Below are 15,517 nucleotides of genomic sequence, written 5' to 3'. Positions count from 1 at the left end.
CATCCCCCCTTAAACTTGATTTGTGACTCCAAGCATATTCCTTAGCTTCACGAAAGTTTCCAATTTGAGTGGCTTGGTGAAAATGTCGGCAGCTTGATCTCTAGACATCACATACTTCAACTTCACCTTCTTCTTCTCGATGCATTCTCTTATGAAATGGTAACGAGTGTCGATGTGCTTACTTCTTTCATGAAATACAGGATTCTTTGCCAAAGCAAGTGCTGATTTATTGTCAACACATATTTTGACAGGATCTTCTTGTGGCACTTTTAATTCTTTCAACAAATTTCTTAGCCAAACTGCATGACAAACACATGATGTGGCGGCAACATACTCAGCTTCACAAGTCGACAGTGTGACGATAGGTTGCTTCTTTGACATCCAAGTGAAAGCAGTATCTCCCATAAAGAACACAAAACCAGTAGTGCTCTTTCTATCATCCAAGTCTCCACTCCAATCACTATCACTATAGCCACTAATCTCATAATTGTTAGAAGAGTAATAGTGCAAGCCAAAATTTGTTGTACCTTTGATGTATCGAAGGATTCTTTTTGCCGCCTTGAAGTGAGTTGTTGTTGGAGCTTCCATGTAGCGACTTACGACTCCTACAGCATAGAGAATATCCGGCCTTGTACTTGTCAAGTAACGCAGACTTCCAACCAAACTTTTGTAAAGAGTTGGATCAACAAACTCTCCATTTTCATGCTTACTCAACTTGCTTCCACATTCCATCGGGGTGCCAACTGGATTGGCATCATCCATCTTGAACTTCTTAAGGACTTCTTTGGCATAACCTTCTTGGGTGATAAAAATTCCTTTGTCGTCTTGCTTTACTTCGATGCCGAGATAATATGCCATGAGCCCCATGTCTATCATCTCAAATTCATTTGACATGTCTTTCTTGAACTCTTCGAACATGCTTAAATTGTTCCCTGTGAAGATCAAGTCATCAACATATAAGCACACAATCAAAATATCTCCACTTTGCGCTTTAATATAGAGTGCATGCTCATATGGACACTTGATGAAGTTCTTGTCTTGAAAGTACTTGTCGATTCGAACATTCCAAGCTCTCGGTGCTTGCTTGAGTCCGTACAATGCCTTCTTCAACTTCAAGACTTTTTCTTCTTGCCCTTTTACTTCATAGCCTTGTGGTTGCTCGATATAAACTTCTTCTTCGAGAAAACCATTCAAGAAGGCCGACTTCACATCCATTTGATAGATCTTCCATTCATTTTGGGCTGCCAAAGAAATGATCAGTCTAATAGTTTCAAGACGAGCAACGGGGGAAAATACCTCATCATAGTCAATTCCTTGTCTTTGACTATATCCTTTCGCCACCAATCTTGCTTTGTATCTCTCCACGTCTCCTTTTGCATTCTTCTTTGCCTTGTACACCCATCTTACTCCAATTGCTTTGTGTCCTTGTGGAAGTGTAGTAAGTTCCCATGTATCATTCTTCGTGATTGACTTGATTTCTTCTTCCATGGCGTCTCTCCACTTTACATTTTCAACTGCTTCTTGATAGCTTAGAGGCTCGCAATTACCCAAAAGGCAAAAAAGGTTAATGTCATTTATGTTTTCGGTTACCTCATAAAGCTCTTCAATACTCCTTAGTCGTGGTGTCCTCTCACTTGAGCTTGTTTCATCCAACCTTGGTGTCGGTGAGGCCGGTGGTGTAATATTTTCTTCTATCATTGGTTGTTCCATTTCGTCTTCTTCTTCAAAGTAAGGAAGAAAATCGTACCTGTCTTCTTGAAGACTCCAATCCCAACAATCTTCTTCTTCGAACTCCACGTCACGACTTATGACGATCTTTCCACTATTTGGATTATAGAGCTTGTACCCTTTGGAGCTTGAGTCGTAACCGACGAATACATACTTCTCACTTTTATCATCGAGCTTTGTTCTCCTTTCATCAGGAACGTGAGTATAGGCAATGCTTCCAAACACTTTAAGGTGAGAGATCCCAGGCTTCCTTCCACTCCACGCTTCTTGTGGTGTCTTCTCATGCACGCTTCTTGTTGGGGAACGATTTGTCAGATAAATCGCACATGCCACTGCTTCGGCCCAAAACTCTCTCGGCATCTTCTTGCTCTTAAGCATGCTTCGCACCATGTTAAGTATGGTCCGATTCTTTCTCTCTGCTACTCCATTTTGTTGTGGTGATCTTGGCACTGTTAGTGGGCGGAGGATTCCATGGTCTTCACAATATTTTTGGAACTCATTTGAAATGAACTCTCCTCCTCGGTCAGATCTCATGGCCTTAATGGAAAGACCACTTTCTTTCTCCACAAGGGCTTTGAACTTCTTGAAGTTTTCAAACACTTCTGACTTCTCCTTCAAGAAATAAACCCAGGTTTTTCTAGAATAATCATCAATAAAGAGGAGAAAGTATTTACTCTTACCAAAGGAGTTTGGATTGATTGGTCCACAGACATCAGTGTGTATGAGCTCTAGCGGTTTTGTCGCTCTTGACGTTGATTCCTTTGGAAAGCTTTTCCGAAATTGCTTCCCAACTAGACATCCTTCACATAGTTGGTCTGGGTGGTTTATACTAGGCAAGCCTCTCACCATTTCCTTCTTTGACAAACATTTTAGACTATCGAAGTTGAGATGTCCGAATCGTAGATGCCATAGCCACGAAGAGTCGGTATAGCAAGTCTTGAGACACTTTGCAACATCATTTTGAATGTTCAAGAGGAACATTCTATTATTTGACATAGGCACCTTAGCAATCAAGTTATGTCTACAATCTCTTAAGAAAAGACTATGTTCTTTCAAGTGGATGTCATAGCCTTTCTCTAATAATTGTCCCAAGCTCAAAATATTATTCTTCATGTTAGGAACATAATAGACATTGGATATGAATTGATGACTCCCATTCTTTAAGCGTATAAGAATTTTACCTTTGCCTTTGACCGGTATCTTTGAGTCATCTCCAAATGAGACATTGCCAGTTGTCGCTTCATTGATCTCTACGAACATGCTTCGATCGCCACACATGTGATTGCTTGCGCCGGTGTCGAGGTACCATTTGTTTCTTTTCTCTTCAACTTGGTTTTGGCACGCGAGCAACAAAGTTTCTTCTTCTCTGCCTTTTTCTTCTACAAAGTTAGCTTTCTCCACAACTTTCTTCGAGAGTCTACACTCAGATGCATAGTGACCGATCTTGTTGCAGTTGAAGCACTTGATTTGTGATTTGTCACACCTCGACCATGAATTTCCTCTTCCACGACCTCTTGTTGCTTGTGGATTCCAACTTCTTTCTCCATTGTTAGAGTAGTTGTTGTAACTACCTCTTCCTTCTCCTCCATGTCCTCGTCCACGCCCACGATCTTGGCCACGACCTCGTCCTCTTTGGCTCTTGTAATTCGCATAATTTGCTTCCTTTATGTTGAGTTGTAGTAGTTGCTCCATAGCCTCCCTTTGTTTAATTTTTCTCTTTTGTTTTTCTTCATATGCTTGTAAGGAACCCATGAGTTGCTCAATAGTCATGGTCTTTAAATCCTTGTTTTCTTCAATGTTGGTAACAATGAAGTCAAAACTTGGATTTAAAGTGCGAAGTATTTTCTCCATGACTTTTACCTCATCAACATCTTCACCATTTCTTTTAAGTTGATTGACTACGACTAATACTCGAGAAAAATAATCAGAAATTGACTCGGACTCTTCCATAAATAAACGTTCAAAATCACCTCTAAGAGTTTGAAGACGAATCTTTTTCACCTGTTCCACTCCTTTGTTGCAAGTTTGAAGTTTGTCCCATGCTTCTTTGGTCGTCGTTGCGTTGGAGATCTTCTCAAATGTATCTTCATCCACCGATTGATAAATGAGGAAGAGAGCTTTCTTGTCTCTCTTTCTTGACTCCCTCAATGTCTCCTTTACACCTTGGCTTAGCGAGGCTTCATCTTGCTCATTGAAGCCTTTCTCAACGATATCCCACACATCTTGAGCTCCTAGTAGCGCCTTCATCTTGATACTCCAATTGTCATAGTTGTTCTTTGTGAGCATCGACATTTGAAAAGGGAAACCTCCATTCGCCATTTTTTTAGGACCTTGAAGCTCTGATGCCACTTTGTTGGAAATAGACCCTTTTGTGTTTAGGAAAAGTGTGTGGGAATATTAGAGGGTTGAATAAAAACTTGGAAGGTAGGAGAATTATTTATGGAAGAGAGAACTTTGTATTTTTGCTTGATTCAAAAGTGTTGGATTACATCTCTATTTATAGTACTTTAAGGAGAACTCTAGACACACTAATTCTAGAGAGTTCTCAACTCTAGATATTCAAAGAGTATTCTAGAGAATATTACAATCTTAAGAAATATCTAGATACTCTAAATACTACAAGATTTTTCTAGAAACATTATCCAATATAAACTAAGCCCAAATAACTAAGTCCAAAATCAAATAATAAAATTAGGCCCAAATCAAGTTTAATATTTCAACAGGCCTGGCCATAGGCCCAAAGGAGTTACTCACATACACCCTCTATTGCTACACAAAACCCCCACCTGAAGCCAATGCAATGGTATTAGGCTTCCTGAAGCCCATACGAATTACTAGCTACACCCTGCTAGTAGTGCACACCCCTGTTGGACACACCATAATACAACTTAGGGCCTCATCTATCATGTCCAATGCCAATTTGTTTGGCACACCTCCCTGGCCTTGCTGCACCCTTGCCTCTATTTTCTTTTTTCTCCTTTTTAATATTTTGTTTTGTTATTATTTTTAATACTTTTTAGTCTTAATCTATTCAATACGTTTTAGATAATTCTTTTTACTACATTTTTATTATTTTAAATACATTTCATCATGAAAAATGCTTGGAAAATTGAATATAAAATAATAACGCACATTAGTTAATTAGATTTTAATTAGGATTAATTTTAGATTAGTTCCTTTGATTAGAAATTAATAGATATACATTCATTTTAATTTTATATTAGTTCTAATTTTAGAAATTGGTATGCTTGATAACATTTTGATTCCCTTAGGTTTCTTAGGCTTAAAAATCAATGTGCTTGTTCATATTTTGATCTTATCCCTGATTGACTGATTGGTCAAAGTTGTCTTTGATCAAATGGTCCTTGACATATATTTGATTCCTTTATCCACTCAAGTGATCAAAATCCTTTTAATCACTTGATAGGGTTAGTCCTCTATATTGACACTGCATTGAATCTCAAGTCAAGTCAAGCTTCTCCTACAAGACTTTGAAGACGCTGGACGTCAAGATTGGATCACTGCTTAAGCACAACAAAAGACTCTTCAACTAGCCTTGTGTAGTGGAGAAGGGATGAGAGGGAGTATTCTTATCCTAATTCTAAATATCTTTGGATAGGTGACGCCTTACCTAGTTGTTCAAAGTATTCACCTTCGCGCATAGACTTTAGTGCAATTTGAATCAAATAGTTGTCGAGTCTTCCTCCCCACATTCAACAGACAACATCTCAACATTGCAACAATCAACATCAATGATATTTGTCCCTTGGGACCAAGCATAAGCTCATTTGGTTCTTCCTTTGGGTTAATCACCACTCCTTGGTTAACATACCATTTCTGTTGGTTAATCACCTATTCTCGATTAAAATACCACACCCTAATATTTTTTGGTTAATCACCAATTCTTTGTTAACATACCCTTTCTTTTGGTTAATCACCGATTCTCGATTAAAATACCATTCTTCCTTTGGGTTAATCATCATTCCTTGGCTAACATACCATTTTCGTTGGTTAATCAATGGTTCTCGTTTAAAATACCACACCCACGTCTTTTTGGGTTAATCACCAATTTTTGGTTAACATACCCTTTCTTTTGGTTAATCACCAATTCTTGGTTAAAATACCATTATTCCTTTGGGTTAATCACCACTTTTTGGTTAACATACCCTTTACATGGGTTAATCACTATTTCTCGGTTAAAATACCACACCCTCATCTTTTTATGTTAATCACCAATTCTTGGTTAACATACCCTTTGTTTTGGTTAATCACCAATTCTCGGTTAAAATACCATTCTTTCTTTGGTTAATCACCGATCTTCGGTTAAAATACCACTTTCCCTCAGTCATGGGTTAATTATCACTTCTTGGTTAACAAACCCTGCACTTTCTTCCTTTGGGTTAATCACCACTCTGTGGTTAACAAATCCTACAACTCATGTATTGGTTAATCATCAATTCTCGGTTAAAACATAATTTCTATTATACTTTTTATCTAAACACTTTTACCTCTTGTTCGGTTTAAACACCACTTATATCACTTTCTTTTTCATTTCCTATTCTTGGTTCCACGAACTACGAAGCTTTGATTTCCTGATTGCACTATGAGGATACATAGTCACGAGGATCCGAATCCTTCGTGAGCACACTAATTATTAAAACTTTTTCTCCATTTGCAAGTAATCTTCAGATAGTAACACCTATCCAAGCAAAAAAATAATCAAAATGGTTCTCGTTGGGTACAACAGATGTGAAGGGTGTTAATACCTTCCCCATGTATAAATGTTTTCCTTACTTGTTTCTCTTCCCCTGGGTTTTATCGATATTCCGTTTCCTTTTGGAATAAATAAAGTTAGGTGGTGACTTTGTTGCATCTTTAAGTGTGCGATGCGCTCAGGTATTTTTCGCAGCGCGACAGCTGGCGACTCTGCTAGGGAATCCTTAAGTGAGTCAAGCCTAGTTTTGATAGTTTCCTTATTTGTTTGGGTGTTTATTTTTATTGATTTCCTTGCTTTATTAGTATTTCATTTATTTATTTCTTTATATATGCATCATACTCTGGATATCTGCTATATTCTGTTTTGTTGGATTGGGATAATGTTACATGAGATAAGCTCTACACCTGAGCTTGAGTATACGCAGAGGATAAAATCATGGATAGTCGTGTTGACCTACGTTTCGTACATTAGGTTGGCATGAGACTCACACTCATACTAAATTTACTTAGATATACCTTTGTCCTACAAGAATTTGCTACAACAAGGTATTTGCATTTGGATCCATGACTCTGAGAGGCCTTTTAGGGATCACCTTTGGAGACTAGTACCTATCTGTGAGGGGATATTGAGTATTTTTAGGAAACCAAGACCCAACATACCTTTGTTATCGTGTATACGTCGAACCTTTGAACCTACATCGATAATTATATGTAGATTATCCAAAATGTGTTGAACCTTTGAATCTATGATGTTGCATATCATTTCATTATATCAAAGTTGATTTTTGCATGTGCATTTTCAGGGAATCCAAGAGCCTAGTCTATTGTTAAGTATTCAAGAAGAAAAAGAGTATTGGCAGGAGGAGCATTTACAGTTACAAGTGTGTGGAACCATAGTTGAAGGCTTTGAGAGGACTGGGAATCCATCTGGTTCTTAACAACAAGGATGATTTCAAGAAGAGCTACGGTAATCTCATAGGTATCCTCAACACTGAAGTCAACATCTGGCCATCCACACACTGGTGCAATTTTATTATCCTCCGATGAGATGTTTCACTTTCCAGGACTATTAGTTGCATCCTACTCTGAAGAAGTATTCATATGAGGATCCAACATTTGTGATCTCCTAAAAGGAGATAAGGATCCCTCTATGAGGATCCAACATTTGTTATCGCCTAAAAGGGGGCAAGGATCCCTATATGTGATTTTTTATCACCTAAAAGGCGACAAGGATCCCCCTATGATGATCTAGCATTTGTAATCGCCTTAAAGGGCAACAAGGATCTCTCATATGGATCCAAGATTTTGGATCGCCTCCAAGGGAGGTTTCCTTAAGTTTTGTGCAAAGAAAAAAGGGAGAGACGTCAATGAAAATATCTAAGAAATAATAAAGTGAGGAGATTTATTAAAAACCCTTACCCTATCACGAAGGGCGGCAAGGATTCCTCCATGAGGATCTTACACATTTAATCGCCTCAAAGGAAGGCAAGGATCCCTTGTAGGAATCAAACATTTATTATCTCCTCGAAGAGTGGCAAGGACTTTTCCATAAGGATCCAGCACATTTGAGGAGGATCCTTTCCATAAGTCTAAAATAATAGTAAACAAACAAAAAAAAAGAGTACTTATGGAGCTTTCTTATCAAGGCTTGATTATCCTATCTTTCCACCCTTTTGAGGAGGATCCTTTCCATCTTTAAGAGCCACTTATGATGGCTTGATTCTCTGGCCCACACTTTTGGTGTTCACACATAGAGTTCAGACTCTTTTCAGCTTTATACTTTCCAAATAACATTTCCTGGCGACTTATTGGTCTCTTTGCATGACTCCAACCCATCCATTAGATAACGGTTATTTCATTCACATATATAGGGTAGATAAGGCGGCACCTAATTGGTTAAAAGCCGGTCACCCTATGATTATGTTATAAGAATAAATGGTGTATATATACAAATATTTGGCTTTGATCTACTTGGCTTTTCCCCCCATTTCAAAGGTGGTTTTCAGCGTTAGATAACCTTTTACTTTTACTTGCTCCCCCGAGAACCCAATAAGTGACCCTTTGAAGGCTTTTAGATCATATAGATCAAGGTGAAGCCTCTCAAATGCATCCTAATAAAGAATAACTGCAGAGCTTCCTTGATGTACTAATACTCTTATAATTTCCCATTCACCGCACTTTAAAGTGATAACTAAGGGATCGTCATTATGGGAATTGGTCCTTACCTCTGGTGCCTTGGGCTCGCTTATCTCTGAATCTGCGAGTAAGTCTTTTATAGTTAATATTTGGCGATCATATCTTCGTCGGGCAGAACTAGTCTCTTCGTCCCCAACAAATCCTCCTGTAATAGTATTCAGGGTGTAATTTACAATCTCGTCGCCATTTTATATGCTAAACTCCTTTCACTTTTAGGGCTTTGGGCTTCCAGCATCGTCACGCCCGCGAGGGCTAGCCTTTGGGAGGAATTGCCTTTGACATATTTATCAAGGTGATCATATTCTAGGCTCATGCTAGATCACCTATTCTTTTAGAGATGAGGGTGTAGAGATACCATGCAAGTGAAAAACCTCTCACCATATTTTCTCATAACAGGTGTTTAATGGCGTGAAGCTCCCTATGCCTTTCCCACCTCTCTTAAAAGTTGTCTTATCCATGATGGGAGAAGTGTAGTTGTTCTTCCATGAATTCTATGAGCTTTCGGCATTAGGAACACACTTTTTCACGTCATGAGCCTTGTTCTCGACATTACTCTCCTCACCCTTATGACCACCTCTGCTAACGAAGACGCCGATATTTGGGTCGGTGATTCATTAAAGTTCTTAACTTTGAGACCATTTGAAATTCTTCGACAAATATTTTTTGGTTTGGGGGATGACTTTTATAGTGGTTCCTTTGAAACATGTGAGGTATTCCCTCAATGACTTTGAGGGGCCTTGTTAATTGTTAAATAGGTTGCTTCAAGCTTCTTCACATACCTCGTCCGAGAGTGGTTGGGGATCTAACACTTCCATTTGTGTTTCTGAATGTTATAGACATTGTCCTCTAGAGTTTGGTTTTTACGGTGCAACTCATTTATAGAGTTGCGCGTATTTGCCGTGGCGTTAGGATCGCTTTTACCTTCAGTGTTCTCTTACGTGGGATATTATGCCCTTATAGTAACCATGATTGGGGACAATTAAGGCTAATAACGGAGACTTTGATTAGTGTCAAAATGGTGGTGATAATGGAAGGTGTGACCCATGTCAGTTTTACCGAGGCCCCATGGTGGGCACCGATGTACTTGCTAAAAAGAGTACACATGCGTGACACCCCTATGCTAATAGGGGTAGCCAAAGGCTTTAGGGTTTTGGGGTGTTAGGGCAAGCTCATGAGAGTAAGGAACCCTATTTTAAATGTGTTTTATGTACTGTTAGAGCAAGCTCACGAGGGTGAGAAGCTATGGTAATGAAATATTTTTTATGAATAAACAGATTGTCCTCAGTCATACCCCAAAATTTACCCTTCCTTTTACTTAGTTTCATTTGCATACATGGAATAGTATCATGCATCATCATAACTTTAGCATGACCTTTTGCATTTGTCCATTTGCTCACAAGCATGGCCACATTCTTTGTTTGATCTTAACATTAGGGTTTTTTCACTTTGATTTACTCATCAATTAACCAAAGCATTAATAAGAGATGGTACTTGTTTGTTCCTTTGTTCATATCAATGATCATGCCTCAATTCAATGCAAAGCAAATGTCATTTTGGTCCAGAAAGATGCAAGTGTGGTTCATTGAATCAAGGGTAGTTCATGTGTTTATGCCACATCACTCAATCTTCAAGCCATCCTTAATATCATTCAAGATTTAATCAAGTTATCTTCAAGGGATGCTTATTTCATCATCATTTTAGCTTGGGATGCAAGAGAACTTCAAGTTTGCACAAGTTGGCACAAGTTTGGTTAACCTAATTTGCAAGTATGGTTTACTTTTGGTCCAAACCCCATAACTTCTTCAATTTTTGACCAATTGAAAATTTTATTTGAGCCAAATGTTCATAATGAGTTCCTCTATAACTTTTCTTCAAGGCTCAAGCATCAATTCAACATCTAAAGACCTCAATTTTGGAAGGGGATAAGTTTCCAAATTGGGCCAAAACCTTGTCATGACCCCCACTTGGCAACCATGCCATTTTTAGCTCAAGCATCCTTTTGATCTCATTCCTTTTGCCTTTTGTTAATCTTATTTCAAAGTTAATTTGGCCCAAGTTTGTCTCAAAATGCACAAGGGAATCAAAAGTTATTCAAGCATGAACATGAGATCCCAAATTTCCCAAATATGCAAGAAACTCCTTGACCTAATTCATAACCAAAGAACCTTGCCACAACCTCAAATTTACCACCATGACATTTTCATATCAAAGCTCCTTTTGATGTGATTCCTTTTGCACTGAATTCCTTGCAATGAAGTTAATAAAATGCACGAAGCAAAATATAAAAACGCGCAAGGAAATTTCATTTGTCCTATCTTCAAACATGGTTCCATGGACTCTATTTTGCACGAAGCCCAAATTTTGCAATTACATGTCATTTTGCATTTTTGGGCCACTTGTGCATGTGCAACTTACTCGTGACACCAAAATGTGCGCAAACAAGTTGAAAACGACCATATTTCATCAATAATTCATTCTTTGCTCACCTATTTTCACACGAGCACCATTTGACAATTTTCCAACCCTAGCTCACACAATTTGATATCTGTTTGTCATGTGTGAGCTTCCCATTTAATTTCCTATAAATAGGGGAGTGATTTGCTTTCACTTACAAGCTTGAAAAGCCAGAAAAACCCTGCCTTACTTGAACCTAATATCACTCTAAAACCAATTTATCGTTTCTTCGATTCAAGCTCTTTCAACCTCAATTCTTTGCCCAGAAAGCTTCATCGACATCACCTGAAGCTAATTGCATCATCACTTTGCCTTGGAACCTCTTACATCATGCTTCCCATTTCTGCCATTGTTTACCTTCGAAGCTTCAAATGGAAAGGTAGCTATGAGTTAAATCCTTGAGCAAACAAGTTACTAGTCTCTTCGCATTGTTCCACTAATCAAAATCCCTCTATTACCTTTCATTTATATTTTGTATTAGTCATTTAATTTTACTTTGAAGACTTATGGTCCTTCATGTTCTTGAGCAAAATTCTCCCTGCTCAAAGCTAATCAATGACTCTGATGCAGGGAGACATGAACGATGATGTGTTGCGAATATAACTACATGCTTGATGTTACTAAAAACACGAGTTCACAGATCTGCAAAATCGAGTTGAAGGTTGAAGATGAAGTTGAGGATGCGTGCTCTATGGTGCCAAATTTGAATCCCATCCAATCACATTGCGTCAGCGTGTTTTTTTTAACTTTCTGATTGTTGGCGCCTTATTTCATTTTATTTTATTTTTATTTTATTTTATTTCTTTTCCAATTAATTTCTCACTCATTTTAATTCAATTTGATCCAATTTTTTTACACAAGGTCTCTAAAAATATTTTGCATCTCATATATTTTATAATTTTTAAAATCATTTTTTCATTTTTGGTTATTTTTATTTCACTTTATTTTTAATTTTCATTTCCAATTTAGTTTTTCATCATTTTCAAACCTTTTTTGCATCTAACTTTTGAAATCCATTCATGAGTAATATTTGGGACTTTGTGTATTTTTCTTAGCCATTTATTTATTGTTTTGCTTATGGTTTGGGATTTTCTAGTTATTTTCCATTTTTAAATCCTTTTAATTAATATTTAATTCAAATTTTGTCATCCTTTTGACTTTGCTTGAGTGCTTGCTTGGTTGATCCTATCTTCAACACTTCAAGTCATCCATAGACGGTCCTTTGGTTGATTGAATCTTCAATATTTCAAACATGTTGATGGATGATCATTTGATCATCTTTGACACTTTGAATTAGTGATAGATTATCCCTTAGTGTATTATATGTTTGGATCCTTTGACTTGTTAATAGATGATCATTTGTGATTGTTTGAGTTTGATTGCTAATCTTTGATTCTTCGTCTATCTTTATTCTTGGTTTTAATCATTATGTTACATGTTTTAGGAGTATAACTTGTGTTATTACTCTAACATGTTTGACACATAAATTGTCATTGCTCGACCTCCCATAGTATGATCTTCATATAGATTGTGCTACGATTGCTTAACATAACACTAAATGTTCCCGACACAATTAATTGACCATTTACTCTAACTCCTAACATTTACTTTATGTAATTTACTTTTGTGCATTTTACATTCTTGCAATTTATATTCTTGCAAATTACTTTTATGTCTCATTATTTATCATCTCACTTCATACATTATTCATCTTGTCTTGTTCATCTTATGCTTCTTATTTTGTACTTAGTTTGCTTGACAAACTCAATGAATCAAAACATGATAAAAAGGATAGACTTGATCCTTAAGACCCATGCTTGACTTGGAGTGATATTGAAGACTTAGGACTTTGGACTTAGGACTTAAACCTCTGCTTGATTTGGACTGACCTTAGACTCATTTACCTCTTGCACACAGATACTTTGGGTAAGTTGATGAATTTGTACAAATTTGAACACCCCCTGATCCTAACACTAAGACCTCCTATTTATACTAATCAAAATAACCGCTTCTAACAGACTATTCACTAGATTGAGACAAGTGGCACTCTACATGTATGCAACTGCCCACCACGCCCCACGTATACCCAGGAGTTAGATAAGGACCAAGAATTCTCTCCCTTGTTTGAATTCAAATCCTGCATCAAACTACCACCAATAACGCTTCGGTCGAAATATCTCCAAACTGCTATAAATACTTCTAAGTCCACACAGTATCTTTCTTGCATCAGGGTATCTTCGACTGGAATTTTAAACTGTCTAGTTTTGTCGAAACATTCAATTTCTCCACAGAAAACTTTATTTCCTTATTTAATCCCCTTAATTCATATCAGGCGTCGAAATTGGAGCTAACACATATACCTTTGCTTATCACATTCATTTGTTTAGGTTAGCACACATTAGCACACACATGACTTACTTTTGGGCTACCTAACAATGAGACTTAGGCTTAATTCACTTTTGTACTCACGTGGCTTACTCTTGGGCTACCTATCAATGAGACCATAGGGTAATCTTTGTATGATCATGCATTATGTTTAATCCATCTCATTCCCTTTGATTTATCTCAATCAAATTCCATTTTATCAACTAGATCCTTTGACTTTCCACATATTCCCTTTGTCTTTGTCAAGTTACCATAAGTCTCTTGGTCACTTGATGGGACTTGTCTATGTTACTTTGGAGCTCAAGCTTCCCAATAAGTACAAGACCTCAAGCTCAAGTCAAGGCATCAACCATCTGTCTTATCCTCATAGAGCATCCCTGGGAACCTGTTTCAATAACTTGTCACACATTGACAAGGATTATTTATCATGAGCCTTAAGAAATAAAGAAGGAGTGAGAGGGATCATTCCTATCCTTATTCTGAATATTTTGGGTATGGGACGAATCACCTAGTTGCTAAGAGTGTTCACCTTTATTCACAAACTTTAGTGCAATTCAAATCAATTCATTGTCAAGTCTGCAACTAGCCTTATGTCTCTCATCCCAAGCTCATTTTAGTTTAAACACCACCTTTTGCTTCTTTTCCGGTTTAAACACCACTCTTTTGTTTTAAACATCGCCTTTTGCTTCTTTTCCAGTTTAATCACCACTCTTTTGGTTTAAACACCGCCTTTTACTTCTTTTCCGATTTAAATACTGACATTTGGTTTAAACACCACTCTTTTGGTTTAAACACCACATTTTTCTTCTTTTCTGGTTTAAACACCGACCTTTGGTTTAAATACCACTCTTTTGGTTTAAACATCATTCTTACTTCTTTTTAGGTTTAAACTCCGACCTTTGGTTTAAACACCACTCTTTTGGTTTAAACACCACTCTTATTTCTTTTCCGATTTAAACACCAACCTTTGGTTTAAACACCACTCTTTTGGTTTAAACACCACTCTTTTGGTTTAAACATCATTCTTGCTTTTTTTCTAGTTTAAACATTGACCTTTGGTTTAAACACCATTCTTGCTTCTTTTCCAGTTTAAACACTGACATTTGATTTAAACATCACTATTTTGGTGTAAACACCATTCTTGCTTATTTTTCAATTTAAACACCGACCTTTGATTTAAACACCACTCTTTTGGTTTAAACATCACTCTTGCTTCTCTTCTGGTTTAAACACCGACCTTTGGTTTAAACACCACTTCTTTGGTTTAAACACCACCCTTTTTTTAACCTGTAGTTTAAACACCATAATTATTTTCCTTTGGTTTAAACACTGCTTCATTCAATTTTTAGCCTTTTTCGGTTTAAACACCACTGATCAGTGCATTTTGATACACATTCTTCTATATTTATACTTATGCATTTCCGTGTTTTAGTTTGGTTATTTTTCCCTTTTAATGTGTTTTTATAATTTATCTTATTTTTACACTTATTTGTTTTTCGCAGTTTATTTTCAGCATTAGCAGTCTGCACGAATAAATTCATAACTGGATTTAGGAGTATCGGATCGAGGCGTTCTACCAGTAGTTAGAAAGATAAGATAAAGAGCTACGACTTTCATGAAGAAGTCAAAAGCTAATTAGGACTGTAGCATGGTTGAAAAATTCGTTGAAGCCTTCAGCACTAGATTTATATTTTGTGTTGGGTTATTTAGTTTGGGTCTGGGTTATGTTTTGACCAAATTAGGTGTATTCTACTTTTCCTATAACCTAAGCAACCAAAAACAGTAGACGACATCACTATTCACGAAAATTTGAAAGCTTGTACGAATTTCATGGAGAACTAATCCCTCTGATTCAATCTGCCGTAATTCAGGTTCCAAAACTTGAAATTATTATAATGTTAATTTTAGTTTAATTCCTTTCAATGATATTTTGTGTTCTTGTATACTTAATTCGATTGCATGAAATATATTGATTCAATTTGGTTGATTGTATGATCCTAACATAGGCACGTCACGTTTGCTTAATTCGTTTTTGTGT

The sequence above is a fragment of the Lathyrus oleraceus genome, chromosome 2 (assembly GCF_024323335.1).
Source record: "Lathyrus oleraceus cultivar Zhongwan6 chromosome 2, CAAS_Psat_ZW6_1.0, whole genome shotgun sequence".
Taxonomy (NCBI): domain Eukaryota; kingdom Viridiplantae; phylum Streptophyta; class Magnoliopsida; order Fabales; family Fabaceae; genus Lathyrus; species Lathyrus oleraceus.
The sequence above is the reverse complement of the archived record's forward strand: the minus strand, read 5'-3'. Positions refer to the sequence as shown.